The sequence below is a fragment of the Cyanistes caeruleus genome, chromosome 22, assembly GCF_971803275.1.
Source record: "Cyanistes caeruleus chromosome 22, bCyaCae1.hap1.1, whole genome shotgun sequence".
Taxonomy (NCBI): Eukaryota; Metazoa; Chordata; class Aves; order Passeriformes; family Paridae; genus Cyanistes; species Cyanistes caeruleus.
This window is the reverse complement of record NC_141722.1, coordinates 3,962,539-3,970,318: the sequence shown is the minus strand read 5'-3', so window position 1 is coordinate 3,970,318 and position 7,780 is coordinate 3,962,539. Positions and strand designations below refer to the sequence as shown.

General features: G+C 50.4%; 1 long non-coding RNA gene across 1 annotated transcript; it reads left to right on the top strand.

Moving 5' to 3' along the window:
• The first annotated feature begins 3,936 nt into the window (after positions 1-3,936).
• Positions 3,937-6,845, top strand: LOC111938613 (uncharacterized). Its single transcript, XR_002869032.2, has 3 exons — positions 3,937-5,137; positions 5,253-5,321; positions 5,444-6,845. It is a non-coding gene; the product is annotated as an uncharacterized LOC111938613 (long non-coding RNA).
• Positions 6,846-7,780: the final 935 nt, after the last annotated feature.

Here is a 7,780-nt window from a genome sequence, read left to right as displayed (position 1 = left end):
GAGGCAGAGCAGAGAGTGCTCTGGCTCACAGAGGCCATGTAGGGGCCAGGCAGAGCAGCTCCAGCATTGTGAGCAAACGTTGAGCTGGACTGGGATTCTGTGTTCCAGCAGCTGAGCATTGCCAGTGTGACCACTGGAGAAGGCCACCGCTAGGCTCAGCCTGGGGATGAGGACCTGCCACACTCTCTCCTGCCCATCTCTGGCACCAGTAGAACGAGGCTGTTGCCAGCCCCAGAGCTGAATGCAAACCCCTGAAGTTTGCACAGCACCAGTCCAGCTCTGCCTAACTGGCTGGCACAGATGTTCCTTGAGGCCCAGGAGCAGCTGCTGCCCATATCCCCATCCCACATCCCCATCCACATCCCCATCCCACCTGCATCTCCATCCCACGCACGTTTCCATCCCTCCTGCATCCCCATCCCACCCACAGCTCCTTCCCACCCACATCCCAGTGCCCACGGACACAGCAGTTAGTCCCTGAGGAAAGATTATTTGCATGATTAGAAAAAAGGGGGAGGAACGCTGCAGGCTGCATAGCACGCTCCTTATCCATGCTCTTATGAAACAGATGCGTGTCAGCAGATGTCTTAATGCAAGCATCTAAACCAGTGAGAGCAGAATCAGTCCGTGGCTGGGGGAAGAAAGGAGATCCCTCTCCACCTCCAAATGCTGGCTGAAATCATATTTGTATGTAAATGCAGTTTCTGTAAATGCACACTAACTCACCAGTAGCTCCAGGAGCCATTGCGTATTCATAGCAGAAGAGCTTTTTACCCGAACAGGAGTTTTCGAGGGTACTTTGCATGAATTTTTCCTTTTTCTCTGCGTGTCGGAGTTTGACTAACACGTTGAAAATTAAAAAATAATTGAAACGGATCATATGCAGCTCAGCAGGGGCCTTATTTTCCGGTGAGTGGCAAGGGAACGGAGGAGCGGTAACGCGCGGCTTTTGTAGCCTTGTCACTTTGATGAATTCTTTAGCAACATCAGCAGCAGCGCAGGGAGGCTCTGGCTCAGCCAGAGCAGCAGCACAGGCTGGGTCGGAGGAGTCTTATCCCAGAGAAGAGCCTGTGTGTATTCCCTTAATCTGCAATCTCCCGTTTCCTCGTGAGCGCAAACCGGAGACGGAACGTGCCGATGGGAGGAGCGCTGGCGCACGGCTGAGCTTCTCCCCAGAAATGGCCCCTTCAGAGCTGGCAAAGGTCCCTCCTGGATGTCCATGGCCAAGTTCAGCTCAGGTGCTACATTACCTGGTGCTGATCGTGTTCAGCCCCGTGACAGTCATGTCCCCGATGGCATCGGTTCATCACCGCGCATGGACAGACACCGACCTCCCACCATGTCCGGCCGTGCTGCCCCCCAAACCAATCCCCCCCTCCAAAGGCACAGAGCAAACAAACCTGGGGTCACGAGGGGTAGTCCTGGAGGCCCCAAATGGACTCTCAGTTCTGCCAGGGAGGATCTGCCAAGGATTCCCGGGGAAAATCAAACCCAATCATGGCTTGGAATCGTGTCTGCATGCAAACATTTCCATGCCACATCTGCTGCTTTGAATTAGGACCTGAATATTCATCTCCAAAATGTATAATTTATACTTACAGCAGACAATTCATAATTTAAGTGTTATTGCTCTAAATTAAGTATTACATTTAAGCTGGCTGTGGACCAGATAACTAAAACCAAGACACCACGAAGAGGAAACCTGCGCTCTGGTGGTTCATACCATGAGGTCCCAACTGGATGTCAGCACCTGGGCACACCCAGAGGAAGGATGCCCCATTCAGAGCAGGGCAGGACCCAGCCACTCCCATGCTCCCACCTGCCCCTCTCCCTCATCCAACAGCAGTTGCAAGAGAATAAAACGAAAAAGCCAGGAATGAAAAAGGAAAATTAAACATGAAAATTTAATTAAATCACCCTTTGATCACTCTCTGTGGAATGGACTTCATTCGGAAGATTATTTGTTGGAGAGCAATAACAGCTTCTAATTACGAGAGGATTCAATGTGGAACGAGGGGGTTATTATATTTTTTAAATCAACCCGGTTTCCCCTACACCAATCAACAAGACTGCCTGCACATTCCCAGTTAACATTATTAAAGTTGTATTTTACAGCCTGGTTACTCGCCAGTGTTTATGAGTGTGAAATATCTGGTTTAAAGCTGACACAGAAATATCATCAAAGCGGTCCATGGAGAAACAGCTTGTGCCTAAATTGGAGAAAGTGGGTGCTGGGTGCAGCTCTCTCCCATGGAAGGCAGGGTGGGAGATGGCTGGTTTTCCCCACGAAGCCATCCATCCTCTCCATGGGCACTGCTGTGCTGATGAGCTCAGTCACAGCCCCACCATCCTCAGGATCAGCCTTCCCAGCTGGGACAAGAGCTGGAGATGTGTGGAAGAGACCTGGTGAAGAGTGGGGACCCTGGGCATCAGTCACCCAGGCTTTATCTCCCGTTGAGTAAATCCCCTGGAAGAGCGGCGTGGTTGCCTCGGCTTTGTGAATGAGGCCCTTAAAGATTTGCATATATCATAATCCATGTGAGTCATAACCAGCCAGCGCTTCAAATGCTCTCCGAAAGAAAGAACCAAATATCCCCATTAGAGCTTTTATCCCCTGCTATTTCATATCACAATAAAATGTCAAAAGGAAAAGAGAAGCAGATTTCTGATATTATTACTTTGAACTTTTCTTGGCTATACTCCCCTGAAGCATGACATTTACTGAGGAGAGGGAGAAAAGAAGAGGCTGGAATATCTCCTTAATCATCTTTATTTCAGCACTGTGGCACTGAGCAGCTGGACTATGTCTCCTGCCTGGATGGGAGAGATGATGGGTGGCACCACAGCCCTGAACCCTTCCTGTCCCCTGGCACCACTGAGGACCTATCACCTCCTTGATGCTCTACCCAGGCACAGCTGGAGAGATGCAACAGCCAACATCCCCACCATCATCATCAACATCATCACCATCATCATCACCACCCTTGTCATACTGACATTAGGATAATGACATTAGAAACACACAGTGTAGTTTGGTAATATCATAATAATAACATTTAGCACTTTTGAAGGTGTCTGGTGGTCAATCCCAAGCTCTTCTGGAAGGAGCAGTCTGAAGAGCCGGTCCCTGGACATCCTGGCACAGGATCCTGAGGGATCTGTCCTAACTGTGTCTCTGAGATCTGGCTTTGCTACAGGATTTACACCACAGTGTAAAGGTGTCTGCAGGGAGTTACAAATGAGTTGGTTTGTAAAAAAAATCCAAAGTCATTAAAAGTTCATAGTGAAAGGAAAAGTGGGAATAGATGTCATAAAAAAGTTAGAAGGATAAAGTGGTTCTTCCATCAAAAGCTTTTACAAGCCCATTTAAGAAATCCATTTTAACTGTATTTTAATTTCTTTTATGGACCTAGTAAAGCTGAATGGTGTCAGGAAGATTCAGAAAGGTGGGGCATTAACACTGTGCACCACTCTCATTTCTGAAAAATCCTACTTTTTCCATGGACTGAGCTTCCAGGGGCTATTTTGATGTATGGAAGTGAATCAAATTTAATGGCTTCATCTCTCATGTTTAATTTTCACATGAACATGGCAGAGTTATACCCTGGCACAGCAAAGATCCAGGAACAGGATGGGGACTTTCCAAAAGGCAGCACCTGGAGAAGGTTCTTAGAGCCATGCTTTTCCTTTGGGGTCAGGTCAGCTTCTGGGACAAGGGAAAAAATAATTTGAACCACCAGAAATGAAGAGTCTCATGCTGTGGGACCAGAGTGTATGGGGCAGGGCTGGCAGGTGAAGATGTTGACCTGCTCCTGCCAAGGACATGCTGCACATGGGGCTCTGTGCCAGCAATGCCAGGGGCAGCTCAAATCCTCCAACACTCAGAGCCAGGTCATAAATGACCATGTGGAAGCCTGGCAACCATGGATCCGCAGCAGTGCTGGGGGTCCTGCCCACACCAGGGTCCTGCCTGCACCAGGGCCAGTGTGTTTTTCAGGGAGGGGACCGTTGCCACGCTCAGGATGAAGAGTTGTTATGGTAACAAATGACTCGTATTCTCCGAAGGAAGCACAATTTCAGCTTAATAGGGGGAAAACGCAGGGAAGAAGAAAAAGATAATATTTCAAAAAACTTTAATGAGACGTGAATTGTACACGCTCGTCCTCTGGAGTGTGTAATGGTTCAGCAGGGAGGATGAGCGCTGTTTACAACCAGTCCCACACGCCGAGTGCAGCTGTGTCCACAGAGAATCCAAATTTCAGGGTGCCCTCTGGGCTTCTCTGACACCAGCCAGAACACCAGGGAGACTGTGTTGGCTCTAAAGCCTCATCCCCATCCCAAAGGTGCTGCCTGTGCAGTGGCACCATGGGGAAGCCAGAGCCGAGGTGCCCTACATCAGAAAGCCTTGTGAAACAGAGACCCCAGCAATGCTGTGGAAGGAGGATGATGCCTGTGGGGTGGAGGCAGAGCTTCCCTCACCCTGCCTGCCCACTCCTGCAGCCCCCTGGTCTGGGGGCATCCCTCTGGTGTGGCACAGCTGTGCCACTGCCTGTGATGATGCAGCCAACGCCAGCCTGGGCTGCCTGGGCTTCCCTCATGGAGCTCCACACTGGCTCCTGCCTTCACCTCCTCTCCCCAGAAGCCAAGGAAAAGCAGTGCTTTGATAAGGAATGAAATCATTAGGAATGTGCCAGAAACCAGGTATTAATAGAAGCACTATTAGAGGATTTATGGATGATTTAAGATGCAGCCCATTCCGCTCGTGAATGCCTCGTCTGTTTAAGAGCAGTAATTGCCTATTATCCAGCAGCTTCTAATGTGCTTGGCTCGTGCTGGCGTGACACACGAAGATGCAGCACATCTTTAAAACAGCCAATGCCAATTCCAAGGACCTGCTTGTAATTTTAAACACAAGAATCCAGTAAAACTCAGATGGCAGCTGAGAGGTGAAAAAGCCAACGGCACATGGCGGGCATGGAAGCAATGACCAGGGAAGTGCTCATAGCTTGGAGGTGGACACAGCTCTCAGCAGATGACAGCTCTGCTTATGCTCCAGGTGTGTTCTACCCCTCCTCCCCATGTGCCACGTGTTTTGGGCCCTGCGGCAGAGACGGTTTCACGGATCAAACAGAGCCAGGTAACAGCCAAAGGGACATGAAAAATGCTGCAGCACCAAGCACGCCTGTGAGCCTCCTGGGTGTTTATCTGCCTGTGTGTCCTCTGCAATACACTGATTTGAATTTTTTTCACAGTATTTTGGAACATTTTCACCCTTTGAAGTGCACTAATCAACCAGAAAAGCCTTAACTTCTGAATCAGGGGTGAGATCCCCCCCTCATCCTCTCTTCTCTGTGCAGGAGGCCCTGGGCTGCGATGCTCAGGGAAAAAAACAGCCTCTGGAGCTGCACTGCAGAGCTGACCTGTGCACACCTGTTTATTGCAGGAGAATGGACTAAAACCAGCTAGTGATGATGCAGGAAGGAGACCAGTGCCACACTCACCCCACACGGCCCGCCCTGGGCCTCCCTCAGCAGCACAAACCCACCTTCGCCGTGACCCGCAGCAGAGGCTTTTCATATCTGCTGAAAGAAATTTTCTGGTGGCGAAAAGCCTTCCTGGTGGTGGAGGGAAGATCCCGCTGTTCATCTCACAGGCTCTCACTCACTCTGCGAGGAAGAAAAGCCTTTTGAACGCCAGCCACAGCAGCCAGGCAGCGCCTTCCACTGTCTCCTTGGCGGCTTTTAATTTATAGTGCCCACAATTTGACGTGTTGATCTTCCTGATTGCACAAGGAATTGAATTGGATTCAGATTTATTTGTTCTAATTTGTGCCTCCTGTTACTTATCACCGCAGCATTGCCGGCTGCGGACGGGCTTTGCTCAGCCATCCCAATTAAAGCCTGCGAAGTGCAAATACACACAAGAGCAGCTGGAAATGCGATGAGCAGAGAGCAAACAGGCAAACAAGCCAGAGCCCACGGTGACTACAAACCGAGTCATTCTGGTGTGAGTTTCACCAAGAGGAATTGCGGCTCCGTTCATTTCCCAGGAGTCTCTCCTGCTGCTCCACCAGTGAGCAATTGCTGCCAGGCTGCCCTGGCCACAATCCCACCCTGCCCCACCATGTCCCTGCCTGCCAGGTTATTTAGAGACTAATTTTTGGACAGCTGAGCACTGGCTTCAACCTGCTGGTCTCCCAAAAAGGGGACAGCAAGAGTGACCTGAGTGATCCAATCCTTGGAGATCTACCGATCCACAGCTGTACCCAGAAGGTCAGGATTAGGAATGAGGAGTCTGAGTAAAGATTAAAGGGTTCTGTGGCTGATCCTTTCTGGCTATAAGCAGCACCCACAGCCTCTTGTTCTGACCAGTGCCTTCCCTGCTTCCTGGCTGAGCCCTCCCTCCCAGCTCCGCTGTCAGGAGAGCTGAGAGAGTCCTCCTTGGGCTGTCACTGCCCGTCACTCCTCTCAGCATCAGTAACAGCCCATTGGTGCTACTGGAAGAAAAGGCCTCGCTTTTGAATTGGGGAGTCCCATCCTTTGGGTTTTTTCATGCTCCCCTGTCCCTGGCAGCCCTGCAGGGCTGTAACTTCCATGCCCAGGGGCAAATTCTCGGTCCTGCTCTTTCTAATAAGCTCAACAGACTGAGCTCTTTAATTCCCTTTGGGGAGAGATTTTTCCAGTCCTCAGCTCACCTTTGTCTGACTCCTTTCTGCAGAGCGTTTTTTGTTTCTGCTGCCATCAGGTGGGATTTTCTTCTCTCCTTATTAAACCCCCCTGTGTTGTCCTCACAGGTGGTACTACAGCAATCCATACACAAATAGAAATAAAAAACAAATGCTTTTGGCCAGGCATGCTGTCATTTCTGGGTCTCTGGAGCTCAGAATTTTTTGGGTTCTCTACTCCCTATGAGGCAGCTCAGAGCACCAAGGAGCATCACAGCTCTGCCTGACTGAACATACGTGCCCTTCTAGGAAACCTCAGCTCCCCACCTCTCTGGTTCCTGCCAACAATGTCATCTCACTCCCCTGGCCTCCTGTTGTGCCCCAGGAGTGACAATGACATGGCAATCAATGGCAATGATCTCCCAAGTAGCCTGGCTGATAAACATGCTCTTGAAGCTGCTACAAGCGTGTCTGAGCTGCTCATTCTGAATAAATTGGGGTTGATGTACACACTGTGAGTTGTGTGTACTTCAAATTTATCTGCTCAGTTCCTGGTGCTTCCAAACTCTGGCTGCTGTGGGGAAAATGGGAACACTGATGAGCTCCCTAAAGAGTGGCCAGGGCATGCTGGTGGGATGAGAGAGACCCAGCCAAGCACCCATCTCTGCAGCCACTCACCACTGCACCTCTGCTCCCTGCAGACCAGAGTCAAAGAACTGGCACCTGTGTGCTCCTTAGCTGGGCTGCCAGGCTGCTTATGCAGACAGCAAAGCTCTGATCCCAAGTGATCCACAGGCTGGGACAGCAGCCACTGCCAGCGGTGAGAGAGGGGCTTTGAAGAGGAGCTGGACTTGGGCTGTGACCCAGTGGGTGATGCTCAGGGCCAGGCACTGCACCACTTTAGCCCCATTGGGATGGATGTTTTGCAGTTTGCTTTGTGTGTGTGTGTGGTTGGTGTCTTGTGCCTAACCCACTGCTGGTAGCTTTACATAAAAACATGGTGTTTGCACAAGCAAAGCCCAGGCTCCCTGCCCCCCGTCCCCCAGGGGCTCCCCAGCAGGTATCCATCATTGCCTTTGTTTGGTTGGCTTAATTGAGCTTGCTATTTATAGCTGA